This window comes from Mycteria americana, chromosome 4 (assembly GCF_035582795.1).
Source record: "Mycteria americana isolate JAX WOST 10 ecotype Jacksonville Zoo and Gardens chromosome 4, USCA_MyAme_1.0, whole genome shotgun sequence".
In the NCBI taxonomy this organism is placed as follows: Eukaryota; Metazoa; Chordata; class Aves; order Ciconiiformes; family Ciconiidae; genus Mycteria; species Mycteria americana.
This window is the reverse complement of record NC_134368.1, coordinates 15,468,644-15,494,783: the sequence shown is the minus strand read 5'-3', so window position 1 is coordinate 15,494,783 and position 26,140 is coordinate 15,468,644. Positions and strand designations below refer to the sequence as shown.

At 36.1% G+C, this 26,140-nt stretch overlaps 1 protein-coding gene across 3 annotated transcripts in view; it reads right to left on the bottom strand.

Moving 5' to 3' along the window:
* The window catches only part of STX18 (syntaxin 18), a 69,358-nt gene that overhangs the window by 39,460 nt on the left and 3,758 nt on the right, over positions 1 to 26,140 (bottom strand). Inside the window, exon 2 of one of the 3 annotated variants that reach the window (XM_075499735.1) lies at positions 17,416 to 17,458. The exons of the other annotated variants lie outside the window; for them this stretch is intronic. The gene's annotated coding sequence lies outside the window, so the exon portion shown is untranslated. The remainder of the gene's footprint in view (positions 1 to 17,415; positions 17,459 to 26,140) is intronic. 3 annotated transcript variants of the gene reach the window in all.

Sequence of the window (26,140 nt, the reverse complement as noted above, 5' to 3'; positions counted from 1 at the left end):
TAGTACTAGGAGGAGAGACATTTATTAGTGTAAGAACATACACTTGTTTTTATTACAACAAAATTGTTTCTAATGTCTAAACCATATTAAAAAAAAAAAAGTGGAAATTTTCCATGGTTAGTGCATGCACTGAAAGTATTTTCAGAAATCTGGACTAAAATCCAAACAGAATAGATACTATAAACAAAAACCCAATTTATATGAAATAAATTTTAAAATTAAGAGCTTAGGCTCTTACCTAGACTATTACAGTTGGGAAAGACTAGTTAGAAAAGTTTTGATGCAGAAATGGCTCCTATGGAGTAATTTTCAAGTTTTCCACTACAAACTACCTTTGAGTTATGAACTTTTTAAAAACACAACACATGAAAGGCCAGGTCCCACACAGCTTCCGTCTAGGTTATATTTTAAGCACTGTCAGACCACTGAATTCACACAGGCTCCTACAGGATGTTGCCTAAGAACAGACAAGATTTTGTTTTTAAAATACTATTACCTGGGTTCTACATTTCAGAAACTGGAACCTTCAAAAGACAAAATTATGTAATTCCCCAAGACAGTGACATGCAAGGAAGATTAAACCAATTAAATTAAACCAAGGATTAAATTCAGAGCTGAAGCTTCAGCTCTGAATTTAATAGTGTGAAAACTGTTATTTAAAGGGGTTTGGATGGTGACTTATTAGTATGCCATGAGGTGGTGCTGTCCTACCAGAATTCATTGCAGAGGAGCACTGGCTGCCTCCAAATGTCAACTGGCCAGTTTTCAGCTGATTTGTCTCTTGAGGGGATACATTTGGTTTAGGTTTCCCCAGCAAACGTGAAGTTTCTAAAATAGGTCACACAGATCAATTGCTCTCGTAATCTGAAACCTAAAAGAGCAAATAATATCTAAACTGTGGTGTGGGGGTGGCCCGACGCTGGAAGCGGGTAGCAGGAGGCGAGGAGACAGCCAGCCTGGCTACCTCTAATCTCGGGAAAATTGTGACTTTGTTCAGTTTCTGCTTTACATCAGCATATATGTTACAGCAGCAGCAACGGGCAGGGCAACATTTTAACTGCATTTTATTAGTAGTCTTGCATTTGGAGCAAAGGAATTAACATAACCAAGAATGGGGGTGTTGTATTAATAAAAGTGTATGGTACATGGAGTAAGGACATTCAAAACTGAACTGCATTAAAAGCCTTGAAAATGAAGACTGAGGCATTTTGACTCTTTAAGGTAAAGATGGTACAAACCTTTAAAAAGATTTAAAAAATAAAATGTGTAGTAATATCAGTATTTTTCAAATTTAAAATAGCACAATATTTTTTTGTAAAAGTAAATTAAAATTTTAAGGAATCACTGCAAAAATTTGCATTAGCCATTGTGGGATATTGGGAGATAAAACCTATTTGCAGGATACCACAGGCACTATTTGGTTATCATTAACAAACCTCTAAACTGCAGTAAGAAGCAAAGCAAATTTCCTAACGCCTGGTCTGGAGCAGAAAATGCTTCCTTTTGCTTAATATCAAACTGTCAAAAAGGGAAGAGTGAAAAAGCCCCGTCTTGCACCATAAAGAAAAAAACCAGCTTGCTTTTAAAGGAAATATTTTTTGTTTTTTAATTTTTGCTTTACTTATATTTATAAACACTGCCTACGGTTCAAAAACTGTCTCTCATTGATTTTTGCTACTGTCTCTTCACATTTGAAATACTTAGCCTCTAAAGTGCATTTTGGATCTGCACTTGGTTATTTTGATTTTTTTATTTACCGTTTATTATATGAAGTGGAAAATTTAATAGTAAATAACTCCCTATCAGCCAAAAAAACTCATATCTTACCATGCTTTCCTTAAAAATAATCCAGAGTTGGTATACGATTTGGTCAAGTACATGATGAAGAGATTATTTTTGGAATTTTGCAACACAATTGCAAACCATTTTTCATTCAAGACTCTTCTAATAAGAGTAAAGCAAAATTAAGACCTAAGAGCTCGAAAGCTCCAGTTCCCCATTGACCACAATCAAGACTGCAAGTACCCAGTATTATCAGTGGATTTAGGTTTTACTGGGGTGCTATTTGGGGGTGCGGTTGCTGCATGTTTTAAAAATGTGTATGGTACCTACAGCAAACTCCAACTGTATAGAAAAATTCTTTTGAAGCCATTGAATTTTTTTCAAGATTGAAGTTATCCTAAAGTATACTGTATATTCTTAAAACCATTTTAATGCTTTGTGTTTCAGGCATTTATAAATACAGAAAAAGAAATATTTTGTAGGATAATTACTTATAAACATTGAATTTCAATTCTGAACCACAAACCAGAAAACTACAATACATATAGAATTTAAGATAAAGAGGTCTGTGTTAATTTTGTCACTGTTTTCTTAGGTCTTGTGAGAACACACGGTTTGATACCTGCATGTACAGAAGCACATCTAAATATTCTGAAAATGGACTGTAGAGGGTCAACAGGAACATGAGGCGACCTCCAGAAAAAATTAGCAGTAGGCTTTCTAAAACATAATGTCATGCTAAATGTTTTTAGTAACCAGTCTTCATTTATTCTCTGTGGCAACAAATACTTTCAAGAAAAAAAAAGCAACATCTGATTTTAATAAAACTTACTATTTCCCTTTTTGCTGTTTATTGTCCAACTCTAATCATAACTTGCTTTAACATTTATATTTTTACACAGTCATCCAAAACCTCATTGACTAAAATATAAACCCCACAACAATTGTGGGGAATGTTTTGGTTGAGAGATAAAAGTAAATTGGTCAAAATACATATTTACAATAATTGGCCTTTACCATTGCTGTTCAAAACGCTCCATTTACAACCTTTCAGTAACTGCATTCAGCTTTGCTTGTGTCTTTCTGTAAGAGATATTTTTCTTGTCCCTTGTTCTCACAGTCTGAACTCATTTAGTACTATGTTTTCTTGACTTAAAGATGTTTCACGACATGAAGAGATTTCCAGTCTCATTTAACAGATATACAGTAATAAAAGGTTACTCTGACCATCATATGAAATTCAGAATCCAAGTTTTTGCAGTGCAATTCAGAGAGAGTTACATGTGCATGTGCTTCACTTTGGGACTAAATTGAACCCGCGTCAGCAGAAGCCATCACAGGGCACCAGAGCAGTTAAGCCTGTGGCATCAGCTGTGCCAGCGTGCTCTCTGCTGAAGCCGCAGCCGGACCAGAGCCTCCCTCGCGCACGCCGCAGTCCCACGCTCCTCTGCCGGGCCCTTTTTATTCCGAGTTCTACATTTTCAATGTATTTACACCTCTACACTGATGCAGCACGAGCTGACACAGCACTTACTCTGTCTCAAAATCCTACCACTCTGTCAAATACAATTCAGGGGGACAAGCACTGTTCTGTTTCAGTGTTCAAGTATTTTTCTGGATTTTCATCATCGGTACAATAGCATTCTTAGTGCAAAAATCCTTTCATTATGTTTCAACACCTTCATTTACATAACGCAGATGAAACACTACTGTAGTGGTTGCTGTAGCATTTATGCTAACTAACTGCTTCTCCCCCATTAAAATACTGGACTGGACCAAGAAAATGCCCAGTCAGAAATGAGAAGTTTATGATTCCTTATCTAAGGAACGTGTACAGATCAGGCACAAAAGCAAATAAATAAATATACTGGAGAGACGCTAATTCTGTACACATTAAGATTTCATTCAAGTGCTTTATGGTATCGGCAGAAAAATTAAGACAAAGGGCCTTTTTTTTTTTTTTTTTTTAACCCCCTCACATAACAGGAAACCCTAAGACCTGGATCATCTGCCCTAAATCTTAGGAACTTAACTGTAAGTCCTAAGGCCTGACTTGGGCCCTGGTCACTGTAAGTCCTTATGTGGCTGATGCAGAGTGACGCACTGATAGAGGCTATTCACATCTTCAGTAAATCTAGAAAAAGTTTCTCAATCAGACACACAGATTTCTTCCATGCTGCCCCACTTCAAATGGACTGCTTGCTGCTTTTCTGAGCAAGCTACTATTCCTCTGTTATAGCACCTAGGAAGCAGAACCAAACAAAAAAAATCCGTCCTCCATCCCTAGGGAAAAATAGCCCTTATTAGCCCTCCACTAGCCCTTATAACAGCAAAAATTGTGGCTAAACTGAGGTGAGGAAAACAACAGTAGCAAAAAACCCCCGATAATCCTTTTAATAACTCTTGGACCAGACAGGGATACTAACAGAGTCAGTCTGAAATCCAGTCTGCTAATATTATCCCATTCCCTGCACCCTGCCCCTTTCTAAGAAATAGAAGTGTCTTCTAAAATGGTAATTAAGGCAAACTGTGACAGGTTGTCAACTCTACAGCAAGGGCTAGGAGTTTTTCAGAGCACAAGTTGGCCTAAAAGTGTCACTGAGAATGAAGGCACCTTACTTTGTCCCCACTCAAGAATCTTCTGACATGACCGAAGTCCAGCCATAATGTCTGAGAAAAATCCCTCCCTTTAGAGTACATTGCTCTGTCAGATTTCTCTTAAGTTAAGTACCAAATGACTATTAGCTTTCCAAGGTAACATATGATGTGGCATGAAAAAGTGTCTCTGGACCCCTGCGTTTGTTCACCACAAAATGCTGTTCATGTTTGATCTGCCTAGGGGAATTTGCCAGCTGGTTTGGCCTATGAAAAAAATGGTCCCCCCCCCAACCATGGGGGAGAATAATTTCTACTTGAAAAAATTCCAGCAGACAGTCACACAGAAATTTCTCCCGAGAAAGTGCTTGCAGAATTTCGGAGCAGTAAGCTTTAGCTGTAATTAAAAGGGAAATCAATGCTATTCTTTCGCGTCTGAATAATGGTGACAATTCAAAAGTATATTTTTTAATCACTGAAAGCAGAAACTCCTGACAAGAATTTAAGTTGTGAAGTAAGGCACTTTTCCTTTCTCACTTTTTCTCAGCGATGAATCTCAGTAAGATTTTTTAAATGTCCATTTCCTGTAATTTTGGTAATTTTAGAGTATAATTATTTTTACATTTTTATGATGCCTTTGGGGTATCATTACAAATATTTTTTAAGCATTTAAACTTAGAAAAATAAAATTAAGTAATAGCTTCTCTTAAGGAGAGACTGTCAGCCCTGTTCTGACTAAACAATCCCTTTTAAAAGCAATCTAGAGATTTATATCCACTGTAACCATAGAAATTAATCTTGAGTTTAAACAAAATAGAGTAAAACATAATTTATTTAATGAAAATCAGAACACTGCTCTTGCAAATGAAAGTTGGGTTTCTGGTTTTTTAATTCAACAGACAGCTTTGTATGCAGTCCTAAGATTTTATTTGATGGGCTACTTCTTACAACTTAATCATACTCACTTAACCAATTTGAACAAAGCATTCAGATTTCTGAGTATTTTAATTTTACTCGAGATAGATGGCAATCAGTAAGAAAAAAGTTTAAGACTTTTCAGATTAAAGAAGCTGAAGTTAAATGTAAGAAACATTTTTAATGATAACAGCAATCATGAGAAACTGCTATGACATTGTGAGGCCAACAAGACAACAGTACAAAAATTTTTATGAGTTTTTCATATAAAAAGTTTGGAAATAGGAGAGAAGAAAAAAAGCACAAAGTGGGAGACATTTTTATACATCAGCATAGCTAAAAAAAATTACATAATGTTCAGAAAAAACAGTGTTTCCTATAGACTAAGAGTATTCACAAAGTTGCATGAAACATTCCAGCATGCAGACCCTCAAAAACAATGATAACGCATAAAGAACTTCAAGGTTAAAATAACAAAATATTTATAGCTCAGTTAAGTAAGAGCTAAAAGAGCATCAGCATTTGCTGTGTTTTCAAAAAGCAAGGAAGAGAACTTGAAGTTCACATGAGGAAACACTGATATGCTTCACAATATAACATCAAAACAAGAAATCATAGCCCAAAACCTAGAAAACTTTGCACATCACAATAGATTGAAATAGTTTCCTGTGGGAACACCCGTAACAGACACATAAATTTAACAGAAGTTGTGAAAAATATACAAGTACACAGTAGAAGGAATCTTTATCAAAAGAAATACAACCTAACAGATCATTTCTCCAATTCCCGTACATATTATGATAAACTATTATGTGGCACTTCTAGTTGTTACATTACCTGTATATAAGGCCTTCTTCTAAGCCTCCCTCAATCATATCAATAGGAAATTATCAGACCACGTCAGAAAAAAAAATAAAATTTAGCCTTATTTACAACTAGAAAGCTAAACTCTAAACTCTATACTCTAAACCCAATTAGTCTACCTATTATACAATGACAGATATGTAACTGAAGAAGAGAAAGAAAGAAAATTAAGCTGCTTAAAAGCTGTAAGTTTCTATGAAGACAGTAACTGTTCATAAGCCAGAGTACCAACTCTCAAGTCCTCAGAAAGCCCCTCTACATGGGGTGACTCACTGTCTAGCTTTGCTATTTGAAAACCAGCAAGCTGCTACGATACTTGCAGCTGAAAACATAATGTTTACTATCATTTAAAGCTTTATTTCAACATAATTTTTTTTCTCCCTGCCTGTGACAAAGAGATGAGTTTCCAGTATGGCATTGCCCTTACCTCCTTGACTGAGGGTCTTTCGAAGAAGGAAGTTAACAACTGAACGTAAAAGGGCAACCGTTACAAAAGCACTGATTTCAAAGAGTAGGTTTCTGTTGTCAATACATAAAATAACGACATTCTCTACTCCAATGTAGTTCTAGGATGCCCCTATCAATCCAACCAGACTACAATCTGCAGTGTTACTAGCTTACTCCAAATACTTTTGTCTGTAGATCCCCCTGTAAAACCTCATTTGAGCGAAACTTGAAGCTGGCTCTTCATTCACAGCCAGAAACGAAAGCGTTACTTACAACAGCTTTAACTTTTACCATCAAGAAAACAAAGGTAACGCAATGGCACACTGACAGACAACATTTTAACATGAGCTCCCTCCAAAGCCATCTCTCTCAAACAGAGAACGTAGGTGACTTTTCCTGGCAAAGTAACCTTCTCCTGTGTTGCAGAAAAGGTAAATCGCGTGCTCCTCTTTATCCTCCCCCCAATCCCTCCTTCACACACATGCACCCTCCCAGGAAAAACTTCTATCTCTTCCAGCTGTGTCCAAAGCCCGATGACATTGAACATACTATATGTTCCTCTTACCAGCACCTCAAAGAGAGATTTATGAAATCCTCTGTATCTAGCAATGCTCCTTAGCAGCAGTGGCAAAAATATGTCAAACTTGCACATGTTTAAGGCCTGGAGCATACTGGCCCAAATTAATGCTTGCTCTTGCAATGTCACTATTATTAGTCAGCAGAAAAGAAACTTGGATGTGATTGGGGCGAGCTAAGCAACTGTGTAATAAGACACATGAATATGCATCATCCTAACCAATGCTAACATGGGAGATATAAGCTTCTGGTCTCCTTCTCTTCCCCCAGTCTGTAAGGGAGAATGATCTAGGAGACTCAGCCAAACTCAAGGCTCACATGGACATACAAACGCTTGGATTGTAATGCAAAGGGGAAAGAAGAGACTCAATGAAGTGAACTTTGCAAGGCCATACAAGACACCTGAAAATACAACAGTCCATTCCTGTCTCCTAGTTAACTCACTTGTTTACTGTAATAGGCTACCTCTCCCTGCAATGTATTACTCAATTCTGAAAGCATTATGTCTATCTCTGCAAAGCCTCAAACACATAGGAACACACAACTTAACACAGTAGGTAGCTTTTTGATGGTATACATCCGCAGAAAAGAAAATATACTATGTGCAAATCAGGAGAGAACACAGAAACAAGCCAAAAAACCTAAGGCAAAAACTTAGCACAGACACACAAGAGGAGGAAAGAAAAGGGCTGAAATAAAAGGAAACAGCATCTGTGCTGAGACATACCACCACCATATACTGCCACATAGAGTCTGAGGTTTCAGCCAGTCATCAACTCTGAAGGGCCTCCAAGAAGAAAGGGCTGTAAACTACAGAGTTATCTTCATGGTTGCTCAGGAAAGCAACACAGTCTTCATTCTGAAATTACTGTGACTATAAAAACACAGCTGAGCACGCAGCCAGCTGAGAGACAATCTTAGGAAGCAAGATGGTGAAACACACACTGACACATCTTAAATTTATTGACAGATTTCTGTTCACAAGCACTTTGCAGTGAGAACACATTTCAGTTATCCAGCACAAAAGTACATTGAGATAAGAGCATGTTAACTTCCAGTCAGAGGAAAGAGATTGTGCTTATAGATGAAGCCATAAGAGCTACTAAGGAGCTCTGTGTTAAGATTCAGTGTCCATCGAGCAGTTTCATTGTGTCTTGCCAACCTGTACACAGTGAAGAAATCAATGTTACCTCTGTGTCTTTTGCCATAACAACTAGATTGCCCAGGTTTGGCTGCAGTAGCTAAATGCTACTGCATTACTGGAAGGAAATAACAAAACAACTGGGTAGAAAATACTTGTGTTCCAGCAGATACGAATATGTAGAAATAGGAATATCTACTGTAAGATGGATACTGGTTTGTATACAATTTTCACTCAAGGTTAGAGTAAAATGCTACTGCAATTTGCCACACCAATGTTTCACAGCTCTTATATGAATTCTGTGAACAGTCTCTCATGTCAAGGACAGATGTGATACTATGTTTTCCAGTTTTTATTTGGGTTATAAACACCTGATTTACAGATGTCACACCTCAGCTCCACAGTTCTGCTCTGCACTACAGATAAGTAAGTATTACTGAAATATATTTCATCAGTATTTCAGTATTCTGCCCATGCACAGGCATGATGTACTTAGGAAGAGAGAAAGGTAAGCATGAGGTACCTCTCTACTGGGGAGCTATCTCACTAGCAACTTTAAGATGAAAATTTTAAGGCTAGGAATCAAAATTAAAACATGAAAGCTTAATACTGGGAAGAGAATTTACCATAAGGAGACTGGTCAAGATTACATGGTAAACGTCAAGCAGGTATCTGACTGTATGATTAGATGGAACAGGAGCTGGTAAAACTCACTGTGGCATAGAGGTGAAAAAAAAAAAAAAAAAGAGCAACACTGAAAAGCGAAGGAAGGGAGGAATTGAAGATGCAAGAGAGATTAAAAATGGCAGCAGAAGGGCATGGTCTGAGGTAAAGAACAAAAAAACCCAAAACATTGTAAGATACATCCTGGCTAAAACAATAACTGTATTTTCAGTGCAAATGTGAGACAGATACCAGAGACACAGAGCTAGCATGTACTTGGGAAGAATGGGGCCCTTATTGAGGGTAATAAAACAGAAAAAACACTTAATAGGGGGAAGAAACAAACCCCCCAAATCAATAATTAAATCTATTAGGATGCAAAACATTCTCCTTGAAAGTGTTCAAAACAGCCTAAACAAAACACTGTATGCTATATATATGCTAGCAAAGAGAGGGTTAACATGACTTCATGTTTTTAATAGCATGTTTTACTCCTTGGCACATCAGCATTAGAACTAAAGCATCTCAAAATTATCATTTTTCCCCCCACAGAAACACACAACAATTTCAAATGCCTGCATTTTTAATATTGTACCAACAGAAAAGCATATTGTTGCATGCGCTGTATAGCTGTATAACTGTATAGCAGCAGTGAAGATACTGAAAGCCATGATATCTAAACCAGTTTTAAGGTATTTTTTTCTTTTTTGTCCTGAATGTTCTTCAGTCCCCTTCATAATGATTCAAACACTGTTTCTGCAATAAGCAACTCAAGTGTCTGTCTGACATGACTACAGCATCAATAAGCATAGAAAAGACAGACAAAAATGACTAGTGATAGGAAAACAGAGAAGGAAAATAAAAAAGCCTTGTCTAAATAGAAAGTTTTACTAATGTAACTTTGTGCAGTTATATTTAGTTGCACTGCATCCAATTAGCTGAACTGTGACTCCTTATGAAGTTTAGGTAACTCAACATAATTTTTCTTTTATTTAAACAGATTTGAGGAATTTGCACTTTAGAAAATAAAAAGCATAGCTTTAATAACTGCATGCATCTTTTTATTGCTAAATTAGTAGCCATTATTAATACTAATTAATGATATGAACGGAGTCAAGAAAAGGAAAACGTCCAAAAAGCAAGAGCTGGACAAGAGAGGGGAAAAAAAGACAAAGGAAAAATAAATTATATAGATTAGCGCTTCACATGGACTGCCCTTTTCCTTTTAATTTCTTTGTCTTATAAGACAAATTAGACAGCAACAAAAAGAATAAGCCTGCCTTCTGCTGCAGAAATGAAGTGAAACAACTGACTGGATATTTGTGGGAAATCAATTTATCCTTCTTGCAGCTAAAATTTCCTTACCGTTTAAATAAATAAGACACTATTAATTCTGTAATATGTGCTGGCAGAAAAATCAGGAAACAAATGCAGTAACAAAGGAATCAAATGGAGTGCAAACGAAGAAGAAATATTAACAATAAGAAATCAGTGACACTAAAATTGTGAGACAGATTTCAACAGAGAGCTATGATGAAATACGACACACAGAGCCAGAAATAAAAGCACACAACAAAAAAAGTAAGAGTTGGAAGTAACAGATGTGGGCAAAAGAAAGCTACTCCTCCTTTTAAATGAGTGAAACAGGAGAAAATGGAGTGACTCCTGAAGAGCCACTATTTTTTGCCAAAGTCAAGTCCAGGGACTATAATATAGTTAATATTCCCTTTAGATTTAAAAGTGATCCTACAGGGAAAGTTAAATGCATTTACTTGAACAGAGGAAGTTAAGACATATGCTCTCCACCCAGTTCAGAGTGCGCACTCCGAGGCAGAGGATGTACATGCAATTGTAAGAGCTGACTGAAGTAATCTGGTTTGAAAATAGTCAACAGAAAAATATCCACTGAAGTACAAAGGACAAATACTTTCACTTTTAAGATTTCCCTTTCCATTAAACTGAAAACACAGTTGTTGCTTAAAAAATAATAGTACTGACTGTTTTACATTACAAACATATAGTATACGCAAGGCATGTAGCTGAAAATCTATTAGGCAGTGTTAGTTGAATGTGACTTTCTAATTGAAATGAGGTATTTTGTTGCAACAGTCACAAAACAAACAAACTCCTTTTGCTCATTAGCAAAGAGGTGGAACCATACCAACCAACCCTCACTTAGGACAAACAGAGAGTTGATAAGGTCATGAAAAATCTTGAGAGACTGAAACAGTCATTTTTCCATTTTTACTGTTACACAATTTTTGTCTATTGTAGCAGGCATTACTCTTCTAACAATTACTGTTAGCAGCCTTAGTATTTGGGGTGAAAGGAGTGTCACTAGATCTTAGAATTAAAATTACCTAGATCAGACTAAACACAGTGCAAAATCTAGACTTCTCATTTCAGGTAATGTACAGACTAAAGGCATTGCCTTAGTTTACTCTCAGAACATATTCATTTCAGCTGTTGGTCTAAAATGCTTTAGTTTCCGAAATGCTGTGCAACACTGAAGCCCTATAAAATGAAATGAAGCACAAGTAACAGGTTCAGCATCCTGGATGTAGCAGCGCTTTTCTAACTCCTATGAAGCCATAACACAATTTTATTACATAAATTTAAAAAAAAAAATCAGAAACTTGTATCAACTATCCTTACTTTCAATTACAAAGCCTGGTGGTATGTTGAATGGCAGCACAAACTTTACCAGAATTTCCAGGTGAATTGTTTATTTCTTATGGCCATTATGGTAAAGAGGAGAAGAAAAGTGCTATGGGGCTTACTGGAAGAGCTCACTGTTCTTAGACAGCATATGGTCCTATCTTCTATGATAAACCTACTAATACAAATATGACTGTACAACAGGTTATGACATCTGCCATCAGCAACAGCTGAAAGGTTGTCTTAGCTCCTGATGTGGAGTTGAGGCAGGGAGGAAATAACCAAGTTCTCAGTGCTTTTGTAAATAGGATTTTGATGACGGACTGAAATTGAAGACTGGATTTCCTGACTTCTGAGTGCATGACAGTCCTTTTTTGAAAGAAAAAAAAAAAAAAACCAGACTGATGTTATATACCAAAAACTACTATGTTTCCTCATCATATACTATTACAAATTTTGCTTTAAAATTATGATAATAATTTGATATATTTCCATATTACCTTTTCAGAACACTATCATACATCCAGAAAACTACTATACAGTACAAAAAACCAGAGGACAAGTATTAGAGAACTTTTCCCATGCTTATAAAATATAGAGACAAAATACACTCAGAATAATCAATGCAATTTCTTGGGCCTCTCAGCTTTACAGTTACACAACATTTCTTTAGATCAGTTTTTTCTCAAGTGTTACAAGGGAAACCAATTAAACATCAAAAGATTCCTGCTTGTCACATCAAATTTACTACTCATTGGAACAGTACGTCTTATTTGCTAAATACATGTTGACTTGGAAGTCATCATGAACCACATTCTTAACTAATTACAGCAACTGCTACAAAATACTGATTACTATTAAGAATCAGTAAGCTAAACTAAACGCACCAATTATGATAGCCTTCACTTGCCAAGAGACGCCAGTCCATCAAAAGCACATCGCACAATTAGAAGTTAAAAATATAGTGTTTATTCCATCCTTAATCATTGCTCCTCCACTGCGAACCCAAGAGATAGGAAATGTACTATTGTAACAACAGAAGTCTTGTACGCTGCGGTTAGCGCCTGCAAACTACACACATCTTTATTGCAAAGAATGCTTTTCAAGTGAAGGTTGCACATAAACCGTCATAGAAGGAATGAGAACACCATGTTGACAATGTTGTTATGTCAGACCGTGAACGCAGGACACAATACTTCTCAACAAGATGTGTACTATGTGGTTTGTTTCGTTTGTGGGATAAGATAAAAAAAAATGCCTGGGCTTCAACTTGGTGGTCAAAGGGATAACCTACACTAGCTGCTACAACTTGTAGCTGTGTATGTATTCTTTAACACAGTCTGTATGGCTGAATGGATAGTCTGTTTGCTCTAACTGAAATAAATTAATAAAATATATTTTCAGCACGGTTTCTAATCTGTGTCAACTACTGGCAATAGTGCAGTCAGGTAGGTTTGGGGTTCATTTTTCTAAAAGAGCAAAAAACAACATCAAAGTTTTTTTTAAATCTGAACATTAAATATACAGATACAAGCACAGAGAATAAATTACATAATTTTGTTCAGATTCTTTCATAACTTCACTGTAGCAATATTAGAGACTCAAAGGAGCTGGTTAACCCACTCTTGTTACATTTAAAATGTTTTATCCAGCAAACTCTTAGGACTTGGTGTCATTTTATTAACTTCACTGGGATAGAAATGTAGCCATAAACACTAGGTCAAGAAGTAAAAACTTTCATGATCTAGCAACTAGCTAGCAAAATAAATCCTTTAAAAACTATCAAACGAAGCTAAAAATAAAATTAGATATAAATTCAAGTTTTAGACTGTGGTCAATTGAGGTCTAGACAAAACCCTATGTTTGTTCACTGCCTAGTCTCCAGTCTGCTCCAAGTTTGAAAAGGTAATTGAACTCAGTCTATAATTACTGGATTAGATACAGATGGGCTCTGTACATTTCAGGGAGGAAAGAACTGTTTTGATTCATTTTATGATTGCCTGTAAGGTCAAACTTTTCAAAATGTACTTTCATCTGTTAAATGGTTTCTCAAAGTCCCAGGGGGACATCTTCAATAACTGATGTTTTAAGCAATTTGGGTCTATCAGATCCAGTCTTTGCATGTAATATGCTGTCCATTTTCTAGAATTATAAATGTGCATGTAGGTTAATTGCTACAACTCTTACACACTTTTTCAAAACTACACTTTTTGGAAAAATTGCAAGTTTTACCCAAAAACTGTTATGCATAAATATTTGTAGAATTATTTTGGTTTAGGGTACAGAATATCTTTGGAAATATGAATAAATAACACAAATTAGAAATGTCCTTACTCATAATTCCTTCCCATTTGTCAGAAGAGTCTGAGAATGCTCTCTTAGGACCCAATTCAACAGTGTATAAATAGTCCCAATGAATTCAGTTCACTTCTTACAGACCAAAAAAGTGAGGAATGTACCTTAATAAAAAAAATCCTAAAAAGCACTTGAGAAGACTTCCCTTTTAGTGTTCTCTTATTTGAGCCTTCATCCTCACTTTCACTCACAAGATAAAATGTGGAACAAACAATGAGCATTAAACTTTCACTCTGTGCTAAGAATTTTTTGCAAAAGTCTTTTCTTCAATTAAATCAACCATAACTCTGCAGCCTGTTTCAGTACAGCCAGGATTTCATCTTGCGTCTTTAAATGTCTTGCTTAGTTACAAGTTCAAATGTTCCAAATGATATCTAGCTCTGCTCTCAGTTAGGGACTCTCAGAGCTACCATAATGGCAATGTAAAGCAGAAAACACACCATGCAATCAGAGGGCAATATAATAGTTCGGTTCATAGTCTTAAAAGAGGTAGGAAACTTAATTCCAAACAACTTACTATTCAAGAGTTTCAGTTATTTGCATTACAACAATCTTCTTGCTTATAAAATTCCAATAAGAATATTTTTTGTTACAACACACATTTGTGTTTAATCAACAACAATATCTCACTGGCAAAAGCCTCAGTCAAACAGTTATCTTTGTAAGATCAGACACCTATAGAGCTGTTCTGCCAGAGATTTAGTATTTAAGATCAGTAATAAGCATAATAGGAAATATGTTAATATAATGTCCCTCTGTCTCCGAGTGTGTTAAGGAAAGAGGCTTAAGAGCGTAGCAAGTTATGTCATGTAATTTCCATGATTAACATTTTATTCATGTTATTTCGAAGTCCTCCACGTAAGGGACAAAACCTGAAGTCAGAACCAACCACCACAAAGCCCCAGCCGAAAGATCCATGATGATAACAGAGCTATTCGTATGCCTGCTCAGGCAGAAGATCATGCCTGTCATCATCAGGCTGTGCAAAATTCCCACTACAACTTACAAGTCTGACTGAAAGAAGAAACTTCTTCCACTGTATTTTAAGAACTTATTGATACAAATCAGTTTGTTCAAAACAGTTCAATCCATAAAATGCCTGCAAACAAATGATAGGTTTTTGTAATAGTAGCTCTTTTTTAAATGTAAAAGCATCAGTAACAACCACGTATAAACAAATTTTAAAAAATGGTCTTTGAAGTAAACTTCTGATTCTTATTAGTGTCAAACACAAGCAAGCAAATTTACTCAAAAGATAAAATCCATGTAATATTTGCATTCTCTTCCTTCCCATACCTCTAATGGATGCTTTTAAATGTATTTCTTTAAAATTGGAATAATATTCAAATTAGATAGTGTGCATATGCTTAATTCAATAAAATAAGAATTGTTCTTTATTTAAGAGCTATATAGAAAAGGCTTCTTTTCATTCATTGTAAGCAAAAAAAGTTTCCTTCAAAAAAATGTACATGCCTTCTTTTCCCTACAAAATAAAGTTATAATATGTATTTCAAGGGTATTGTGTGAACCCACAAACCACTCCTGAAACTACTGTAATTTTTCAGACAATAAATTGTGAAGCAATGGTAAAGTAATAGCCAGACCACAGCACCATGTATCCTCTATGCAATAACACAGAAGAAAATAAATATGATATAAGAAGTTATACTAGGTCACATTTTAGACCAACTAATTAACTCTTTGATATTTTTTCCTTTTTTCTTCTCCCTTTACATTTTTATTATATCTAGAATGTATTTTCCCATATTTGCTGTACGCTCCTTTACATCACATTCAAAAGCATATGAAACAGTATCTGAGCTCTCGTAAGTATTTCCCATCCCCAATGGGTTCCACAGTGAGCTAAAAATCTTAGGAATTGGAAACAACATCATTAAGAGAAATAAAGCGTATTCTTACAATAAGCTAGTCTCACTCACATTATGGTGTATCATTGTGTCTTTACACAAATCTTTAAAAAACAAAGGCAGGCAATATCCAATACATATCCATAAAACTGATTTGGTATAAAGACTACAGAAATGTAGTATTATTTAACCAATGAATACCTCACACTGGTTAATTCTTCCTTTATTCTTAAATATAAAAATAAAATAATAATTTAACTGTCTTTGTACATACGGAAAAAAAAAATCATAAAGAAGACATTATTTACTTCGCAGTAAGTAACTTCTGTAGTAGATAACTAGATTAAGCGCCTTGTTAAGTCCAATATGGCTATTTTATTTTAGAAATACTTTAACATGTTGTTTCCTGTAAGTTCATTTATTATTAAAAATGAAGACAGAACACTCATACATTCGCACAGTCTAAGGTTAGACTGATCAGAGTCATAGGTCACTGGAGCAGTAGTCTGGGATTTGGGAAACCAGTATCCAATTCTTTGCTTTGGTACGAAGCAGTGTCCCATATGCAAAAAGGAATTCCTGAGCCATCCCTATGCATTAACTCCTGCATTACTTGTTGAGTACCATATGTATTTTGCAATATATGCACTTGACTTGGAGATTTCAAGCGATGCAGAATCTACCAAGTCAAGGGTCAGCTGAATCACACCACAAATAATGTGTACTTTTTTCAGTATTGTATCTTATTTTTGCCTTTTCATAAGATCTATGAACAATCGGAGACTTTTTTTCTTGTGATCATGTCCCCTAACAAAACAGAATGAGAAAATTTCTCACCACAAAGTAGATTTTTCAGACTTTAGGCCATTTTTGTACCTCTCCTCTGTAAGAAGAAAAACAAACAAACAAACAAACAGACAACCTCCCACCACCACCACCACATTCCTGAAAAAGGTTGACATCAGAACTGGACACAACATTTTGTCATTTTAGTAGTGCTATACTCTTTTCCTTTAATTGATAATTCCCTCTACGTTTCACTAAACTTACATCTTTTAAAAACTCAAGTTTCTTTATTTTGGTATTGACTCCTATGTGCACTATTGACTAGGAGCCAAAGAGACCAAATTATGACCTATCATATCCACAACCAGATCAATAAATGCCCTACTTACACATGCAAAGGTAATACCACGCCCAAGAATCTTTGCATACATGTAATAATTTTTCTATCTAGTTGAATGACTCATGCCTCAATTTAAGCCTACATAAAGGAACTCTTTCCCTTGAATATCACAGCAGAAACTACAGTATGCATCACACTGTCCAGCTGAATTGACCCAAAGAAAATAATGTATAACAAAGACAACTGAAGAAAGGAGAATTTTAAATTAATCAAAAATTTGTAGCTGTCACTTGAAAATGGGTATGCAACAAGGTTCTGAAAGAAGAATATCCCAAGAACACGCACATCTGTTTAATATTACAAGCCAACTGTCAACATCCTAAGTGAAGTTTTAATTTAATATTTTTTCTTTCTTGATGTTTTACCTTTAGTCAATGCCTTGTGAGAGTATCAGCTTTCTATAAGAAACTGTTAAATATAAAGAAATGTTATTGTAGCATGTTTATAAAATCATAGTTCGAGAACTTTTTATTTTTCTAAAGCCTGACCACAACTTAATTATCTGCAGGACATTCCAAGCTCACAATTGCAAGCTCCAGTTCCCAAGCAATTTTAAACAATATCTACTGTACAGGACATACGGTATTGCAAATACCACAACATGGTAGTGTTTCCAAAAGTCAGCATTAGAGCCTTTAGACACGGTTTTTATTTTCAATAAATATTTGTTTCCTTACTAATCATTAAGTGGTTTTCATCACCATTACATGTTTGTCTTTCACATGTCAGTTTGCTATCACCATTTATTTTTAATAAAAGTGAACTAGTTATTAAAAAAGACAGATATAATATATAACATGCCTTATGGTATACATGAAGTGCCATAAGACTAAGCAGTACGTTCCTCTGCAGCTCATACAATGTTTTGCTTCTTTTCCAGGAAAGAGCAAGAGTAAAAGCAAGAAAAAAAAAAACTGCTAAACTGGAGATGAGGTAGGGGGGGAAAATGAGACCACTAACTCAGCCCAAAACTCTCAAAGGAAAACTGGAATTTCTTTAAGAAAGAGAGATCTCAAAAAGCCTGGGAACGCAAAATTGTTTCTATTTTGTAAGAACATCCAAACCACCTGAAAATAGGCAAGAAAAAAATCATGTAATGCAATTATGTCTGTATTTTAAACACATCAATCTGAAAAACAGCAGATGATACAATGCTTCAAGAACAATTCGGAACTCCAAAAGCATGCTTTTCCTCCTCAAAATACTAATGCTCTGTAGAACACCTTGGTTTCAACACATTGCTGACGAACTCCCCTGTCTTCCTGCCCCTTTAATCAACTTTCCCCTTCTCTGGAGACTGTTTGAGGTCTCTGGGTGTTCTGTGCTCCCCAGCACGCTGCTGCCATGGAGCCAGTGCAAAGAGTCCCCAGGACACTCATGGCGGGCTGCCATACAACCCGGTGCTCGGTTCTCAGCTCCTCTTTTACCTGCCAGGCCTCAGGTGTGTATCTTGTTATAGAAACCCCCAGAAGTCCTGCAGCAAGATTATTTCTGGTCTTCTAAATATAGTGATATTTTACTTTCACCTGTACTAAACCTTTGAGGACTTACTTTTTTTTCCCATTAAAAAAAAATCATTGAATGACTATATTAGAATTCTAATTAGAATATTAGAGCTCTAATAAACTTATGAGTCAAACCAAGACCCCTTCTCTTATTTTCAACTGCAGACCAACATAACGTTTAAGAGCTTCTGGATATCCTCACAGAACCTCCACTGACATTCACTTGAAACCCATTTCACACTTGCTATCCAATTGAGCCATGGAGAGATGGGAAACACCAGTCAGTTGCATCTTGTACTACAGAAATTAAATACTCAATTTAGAATCAGCGATATTACATCCACATTCAAAACCATGTAAAAGTAAACAATAACAAAAAAAGGAAATATCCAGTGGGAAATGTCAAGCAATCTATTAATAGTGGAAAAGCAAAGATTGAAAGTAAGCTGGATTACATTTAACTGTATCTGGGTTTTGGCTTGTTTGTTTTTCAAATCTGGACAATACCTATGGAAATGGAACAGATTTACATTTGAGCAGATGCAGTATATCCGCTTTTCTATTGCTCTTACCACCCTCCATCAAAAAGGCAGGCAGAGTCAGAATGAAAGGGTAAAAAGGGACAACAAACATCTCAAGGCTGGTACCTGATCACTATAAAACGTCATTTTTTGGCAGACAGAAAGTTTTGACACACCACCCTGAAGTCAGGAAACCTACATTTTCAAGAAAGTATCCATCATTTAAAAATTCTATGCAATTATATCACACTGTAATATTTTCAACACTAAAGAACATTTTCCCAAAATTGCTGGAAACGATTCATACCTCCAATTTTCACCCTTTAATTGCTTTCAGTGCTGAAGCCATCGTACCAGGTTTTAATATTTGCCAGTCTGAAAAATATTTTCAAGGATAATGGTCTGAAGTTTCAAAGACTGAGCATATAATTACATAATCTTTCACTGAAAAATTATACCCTTTTGTCTATGGTGAAACATACAAAAACTTAATCCACTCATTACCAAAAATCACAAGGAATCAGCTCAGCATTACAGCAATAACTAATCCTGGTGACCAAAACCAGCCCCAATTAGCAAAAACACAAGTGTCAGTACTACTCATTGAAAGCAATGATTGGTAACCGCTTTTTATGAGAAGTTGCAAAATATGCTCTGAAATAGCTGCTCCCCAAGATTAAGAGGGTTTAAACGTTGGGGTTTTTTGCTGATCACACGTGTGATGCATAGCTAGCATCCTAAATTACAGTATCTCCTCATTTTATTAATATTTCAATACACTTCAGAGTTCAAAGCAATTAACTGAGAAATTCTATTTGCTAATTGTCACAGACAAGAAAACACCTTAGTCCAAGTCTAGATTTAGCAGAAGCTAACAAAAGTAGTACTTTTCAAATGTCTAAGACATAAGGAACATTCCTCTCTATCTAACTTAACAAGCATTTCTGCACACAGAAAATGAGAACTGCAGGGTGCTGGAAGAGTCACAGGTAAGTTCTCTGGGCTACTATCCACAAAATTTGTCCTATTTTTAAAAAAGACAAGGAGGAAGGGAATCAGAATCTTGAAGTTACTAACTTCCAGAGGAACTAGCTTTATTTTGGCCTCACTGCTAATACCTGGAAAAATAAATCCCAACACTTAAATCTCTAACGAATCACACTGATATTCTTTTGGGTCTGCTTATTAAGTTCATTTCTGTCCCAAACAAGAGATTATAATTTAAAAAATATAAATATAGAGCCCAAAGCTTCTACCAATGACAATGTGTCGAAGTACTCAAAATAATGAGCTGTTCTTGCTCCAAAATATTTGATAAAAAACTCAGAGAAACAGTAAAAAGCATAACTGCATCAATTACATTCACTAACCTGTAAGTATTAAGTTTCATTCTCACTCTTCCTTCCTTCATTTCCCTTCCTTTCTTTCCTATTTAGATGTATTTTATCATAACCTCCACATAATTTCTTGGTATTCATTTTTTTTTTGTTTGGGTTTTTTTTAAATCCGTATTTCCACCTCTTATATTAGACTGCCTCTTCCCCAACCTATGTCATTCTATTTTCTTCCAGCTAAGCCTGCTCACTTTCTGTTGTCTTTCTTTTCCATTGTATCACTCCAGCTTTGCAGGTGCCACAGGACCCAGCACCCTGCCCCTACCCTGCCTTTCTCCTTCTTCAGATGTCATGCTAATGTAACCTATATGTTTGAGAAAAGAAAGAGGCTACATATGATAAACCTCAGCTTTCTTGCACTTCCTTATGCACTACAAACTTCCATAAATTTTATCCTTATTTGCAGCAAGATGACAAATCAAGAACTCACAGGAGGTGTCAGTTTAATGGACAACCATAGTTGGGAAAAAGTTCGTAGTGACCAGCTACATGATATAGCAATTCCTCCAACAACTGTAGGTCAGGAAAGAACCTCCCACAACCAACCTAGCCCTGGAAGGAGGTGAGGTGAAGATGAAAACAACGTTCTCAAAATGAGAACTGCAGCCTTAGACACTTTTGGACTCCTCAGCACCACATGAGGTCCAGTTAGTCAAAACAAAACTAATAGGCAACTAAGGAAAGTTGTCTCCCAAGCCAACTTTAGATCCTGCTGTTCAGTTATATTCAGAAAATAATTCCCACGGAGTTAAGAATGTACTTAAAAACAAACAAACAAAGCAGGGGAGGACAACGACAGACATTTGCAGACATTTCCCAAAATATAAGAGTTCATAACTCTTCCCTCAAGGCCAACCTATACCCTCACCACTGTTACTGATGTGAGTTTTGCTAAAACCAGAAGCATCACATGGGGAACATTAGTGATTTGGCATTTAATCCTATTGCATTAAACAAGGTCAGCATTTCATTCCTCTCCAAAAATCTTAAAAAAAAAAAATTCTCTGCTATTTCCTTAGCTGGCTTTTTATGTGTTTCTCCTCTACTAATTAAAACTATCATCTTCTTTCCCTTACATCTCTCAGGCTAAATTTCTTCTCTAACAAGGAAATGAGAGGTAAAAAACAATAAATGTTCATAATAAAAAACTAACATTAACCATAATTTGCAGAAGCAAAGAGATCAATCTGAAATATTAGAAAGCAGTACACTGTAAGTCCCCATTTGAAAAAGTATAATTTAGAATTGTATTTTCTGCCTAGAAAATGGGGGAGGGAAACCCACATGCATGTAAATGAGTACAAAATGCAGCACCATCAGTGAACTTTGAGGAAGAAAGCGACTGTTTGTAACTGTACATAGGAGAAGTCAGAATTAATTCTAATGACCTCAGCTATGGGCCCAATTTATTAGAACTTACCTCTCATTAAAAGTTAAGAAGTGAACTGAAATATCACTTGCTGTCCAAAATTTGGCACAGTCATTAATTTCTAATAAAGACTATAACTGGCTATACCATAAGCACTATATATTTCCCTTGCATCCAAATATTCTCTCGTAGGAATTATTCTTATATAATCATTAGAGTCAAAATGATCGTATAAACTAACCTTAGTAAATCAGGTTAGAATTTTTTAGTTTGAGTATAAAACCAAAAAAATTAAAGCACACCATTTTAACCATTTTTGACCATTTCCCTCATAGCACTGGTTAGTATCAGCTATTCAACTACAACAGAAGCAGTTCACTATGTGACCATGCAGTCTTTGATGCACTGCCTGTGTTCTGCCATGGACTTTAATGGTACCACTCTCCCATAAGGAAGTTTTCAATATTAAGCCCCATTCAGGTCTATTCTAGATCTGGCAAATACATGTACCATTCTACAAAAAGTTAATATAGCAAGCTGGTTATTTCATTATTTTGGATATTTCTCAGTCTTTTAAAAAGCTTAGAGGTAATTTGATATGTTCTGCAGACACCAACCTGAACTTGACTCAGAACCAGCAGCATAATAATTATTGTCATATTCCAACAAAACGTTTAATACTTGGCATTTTTATTCTCATATACCTTCTACTTTTAGAACAGGGATGGTGTTACTCCCTGCATCAGTAGATTGGTACCTGCCTACCACCGAAGCTACTATATATGCAAAAGTAGGCAGTGAAAAACCCTGTGGACTTCCCAATCTGCAAGCCAACTCTTTTTTCTTATGATACTAAAATGGTATTAAGCACAAGAAATTCTTTGTTTGAAATCTAGATCTAATCATCTCCTAATGTTTTTCAAACTTTTTTTGATTTGTAAACCCCTAGAAATTTTCCAGTGAGAGTGCAGACTTGTCTTTCTCTATTAGCACCATGTAACGGCTACTGATTATATACTGTAACCAGACCCATTACACAATTTTGGTGGCTGAATTTTATTCTTCGTACCTCTTCAAACAATCCTGAAGAGTCTGAAAGGGAGCAGAAAGTATGTATGTTTAAAAACACCTACTTTTAATTGTGCTATGTCAATAATTATGTCATGCTATTCAAGGCAGTCCTATATGGTAAATTTGGGCGACCAACTACTGGTTTGGGCATGCCCCATGCTTTTTTAGGCTTTATTAATGCAGTGACAGTGGCAAAGATTAAGCCATTGTAAATACCATATACAAACATCCCTACCCCTTTTTTCTCCTACGAGAACGCTCTGAATACCAAAGTGTGCAAACAAGCGCAGGAAGATCCCATGTTTGGGACCAAGGACAAAACATCAGCTTTCCATCTCTTCTAATAGCAATGCTATTTTGAATTATCCCATGGGCTGCATCCAAACAATGAGATATGTTGGATTTACGCAGGTATGCATGAAAAGGCTGTTCTACTCAGAGTATGTAAAATTAAAAAAAAAAAAAAAAAACAACCCAAAACAAAACAAAACAAACAAACAAAACAAAAAAACCACCGCTAACCTATGTGTAGCCAGAGCAGTATACCACGAAAGTCAGGTGACCTTGTAATTAAAAGGTTTGCTCAAAATTTATATTAGAAGTCATTTGCTCTGGCTTGCACAAGAACTAGTTTTGCAGGCAAGTTTTATGTGGGGATTTTTCCTCCTCATTACATATTTGTACAGAGCGGCTGAACATATTCTTGATGTGAATATTGCCCTATCATACCAATTTTTTTGAAGAATCAGTTAATCATCCTACAGAATCCATACACAGAAGTTATATGAATAACAGATGTAGCCTCATGAATCTGGCATCCTTATGCGTTCAACAACTTCAAACACAGACATTTGATCATTCTGAAATTTTGCATTTAAAGACTTAGAAACATTTAACGTTTCAAATTTGCCATTCTCAAGGATATGTTTTCAGATATGTCTGGTATTGCGTTTGAAGAATTCATGCTCCAGCACTTCATTTTTTAGCTTTTTGCAAAACCTTAAAGAGCAGCATCTCCCTAGCAAAACACAAAATTTCATTCACAGCTGCAATCCAGCCCACCATGAAATTCTGCTTGACCATTAATTTATCTTTATTTCTGTTAATAGGCTGTATCAGCTATTAACAGATCCCATACATAACTGATACCATTTCTCCAACACATATCGAACAGTCAGCAATGACAAAAAGTTCTCATTCCTTCAATATTTTCAAATAACTAAGAAAAAAGCATATTTGACAGATGATATTCCCAATAGCTCATACTTGCCATAAACAAAAGTAACAGGAAAGGCATAAACAGTGAGATTTCCTAAGACTGTCCCTGAGACAAAAGTTCAAGTGCCAAACACCTTTCAAACCTGACAATCTTTTAAAATATCCAGAAGTGCAGGTTTAAGACCATAGTAAAGCTGTGAACAAGCATCACATAAACTGGGCCTACACTATATCTGAACTGCTTATGTTTGTCCCTGAGCATTTACTTCAAGCCCAGGTTTTTTTATTTAAATACTTTTGCTCTAATCCTTAAAATTCTTCAATCACTTAGCACGTTAACTCAGCTTAATCTCAAATCTGATACCATACCAAGGAACTACATAAGCCTGTAAATGTACGATGAAATGCAAACTTTAATATCCCTGCATACTACATTTTAAATAGCCATGTCACTGTAAAAGTCTAAGGACAAAAAAAAAAAAAAAAAAAAATTGCTGCCTTTGTTTTAGTTGACCAAAAAGCACTAACATATATGTAATGAATTCTAAAATTCTGTCAGTCTTATAAATTGCAAGCAATGGAAAGTCTGTCACTGCTATTGTAGCTTTCTTGTAGAGAATCCCTCAACAATCATTTCTTACCTGGTCCTAGTCAATATGTAACTGGTGAACAGGTGGAGAGATGCCAAAAACATTCATCATACATACAGCATTAGTCATCTTTCATTACATATCAGACAATCCAATGGTTGTACAATGCAGCTGATAGATCAAAAAACCCAAACCAAATAAAGAGTGATGGATGGATGAATGCTGGAGCAAAGAAAATCCCTTCAAAAGTTCACGGCCATAACAGTCGTCTTTGATTTAGAAGAGCATCCATATGCAAATGGATCAGTTTTGTCACAGTTTAACAATATCACCAGCAACAGCAGTCTCTGCAACTAACATTACACTGGCTTTAGATAACCTCGTAACATCCTGGAGTTACCAACTTAAGTCTCAAATACAAAACCCTTCATCAGCTCCCCACAGACTGCAGCAATACAGCATACCTGAGCATAAACCAGCCAGCTTTCAAAAAATACAAATTAATACAGAAAGTTGAAGTATTTTTTGCGCCCAAGGCAAAATACCAAGAACACACAAAATGTATTCTCCCATCTCTAAACCGGTTTCCCTACACAATATTGATTCAAGTCAAAGCTCTTAATATTTCACATTCTCTGTGCCCTAAAAAAAATCATGGTAAGTTTGAGAATGTAAGACAGGACTCTATAACTGTATGTCCCAGGTGCAGTGACACTTTACCATAAATACAGAAGCCCACTGTGCAGACACAGAGCTTTCTTAGGAAAGAAAAATGAAATTCAACAGAAAATAAGGAACTATTACAACTTTGCCAGCTTCTTCTCCAAATGCTAAGCACCTTCAACCTTCCTTCTTAAACACCACTTGGAGTCTGTCTATGAAGAAGACAAAAAAAAAAAAGTAAACTTTTCCACAGTCCTCAGATCCTACAGCAAAACTCATAGACCTTTGGGGGAAAAAGGAGGAAGAAAATATACTATGCATGACAGAGAGTTACATCGCTTAATAGAGTTCAGCCAAGTGCTTAAACACATTAATAACGCAATACAAAACCTCTGTGGGATGGGCTAGAAAGGAGAACTCCGATCCTACAGCTGTGCAGCTGCCCCAGGCAGGGCTGAGCACCCTCCCAGCCCCACAATCGAGCTGTGCTGCCACATGTTTGGACCAGGGCTGGCTGCCGTTCCTGCAGCTTGGAGCGCAAGTGGAGTCAGTGGACTCTACCTGCAAGAAGCGAGGCAAACCCACCCAGAATATAACATTGAAAGGAGTAGGTCTGTGTGTAGAGTCTGCATAAATATTTCAACATTTCCACATTTGCACGTGAAATGGAGAACTTCCACTAAGGACTCTGGGTTTGTCTAGTTTGGAGAAAAGGAGGCTGAGGGGTGACCTCATCGCTCTCTACAGCTTCCTGAGGAG